The sequence below is a fragment of the Nicotiana tabacum genome, chromosome 24, assembly GCF_000715075.1.
Source record: "Nicotiana tabacum cultivar K326 chromosome 24, ASM71507v2, whole genome shotgun sequence".
NCBI classification, from domain to species: domain Eukaryota; kingdom Viridiplantae; phylum Streptophyta; class Magnoliopsida; order Solanales; family Solanaceae; genus Nicotiana; species Nicotiana tabacum.
In genome coordinates, this window is record NC_134103.1 from 80,743,365 (window position 1) to 80,744,457 (window position 1,093).

Here is a 1,093-nt window from a genome sequence, read left to right on the forward strand (position 1 = left end):
GTATTAGAACTAGTTGCATTTAGCACAACTGGTACAGCTAAACATTTGTGCTTGAAAGATCAACAAAAACGACACATAATTAATACTAGTAATTTGTATTTCTGATAATTTGTATCCTTTACTATTTCTTTTCCTCATTATTATACAGATTTCAGATGGACTGAAAATTTTGAAAGTTCACGTGCCGAGATCAATATGGTATAGAGTCTAAATAAAAGTTTAAGGAAATTATGACCAGAGAACTACATAGCACTACCAATTTTCATATCTTAGGAAGCATCTTCTAATGCACTTATTTCCTTCCAAAAATCGGGGAGAGCATTCTCATTCAAAGTTTGGAACATAATTCATGAACAAGTTCAACTAAGGGCCTCAGCTCACCGTATCATAATATATATTTCATTTCCTTATGTTTTAAAATTAATCAACTTATATGTATAAAATTTTAAAGTATCAATTCTGTATTTTAATGAAACATAGGGATGGAAAGAATGGGATATATATGTTATATAATAACTTCCAAACAGAATTCTGCATTAACTAGAGTTAATTGGTGTTAAGTAGGTTATTAGAGTTAGTTAGTTTGTTAGCCGGCTGTCCAATCATGTAGTGACAGCTGTAAGTTAAGTCGGTTAGATGTGTATATAACAGAGTATGTACTCCTCTTGTCAACAATTAGAGAATCAATGGAACAATAGAATTCCATCATTCCTTCTTCCTTCTTCCTAGAGTTTCTCTGCAACTATGGTGGTCTTCATCTCTTAACATGGTATCAGAGCAGACGTAATCGATTCAAGCTGCGTCCTCTTAGTTGATACAACTCAATTCTTCTTTCATTTCTGCTTGTTATCAATTCATTCGAGTTAGGGTATGAATTGTCTTAGAACAACAAAATCTCAGTTTCTAGTGAATCAATTTACCAGGGTTGATTCAATTATCAATGGCGACTGAAGAGAACAGCTCACCAAGGGATTCAGACACAGTTGATTTGAACACTGGACTCCCAGAGGGACTCACAACTTCTGTAATCATCGATCAACATCATCCATTGTTCCTTCAACCATGTGATACTCCACGTGTCACGACCCAAAAT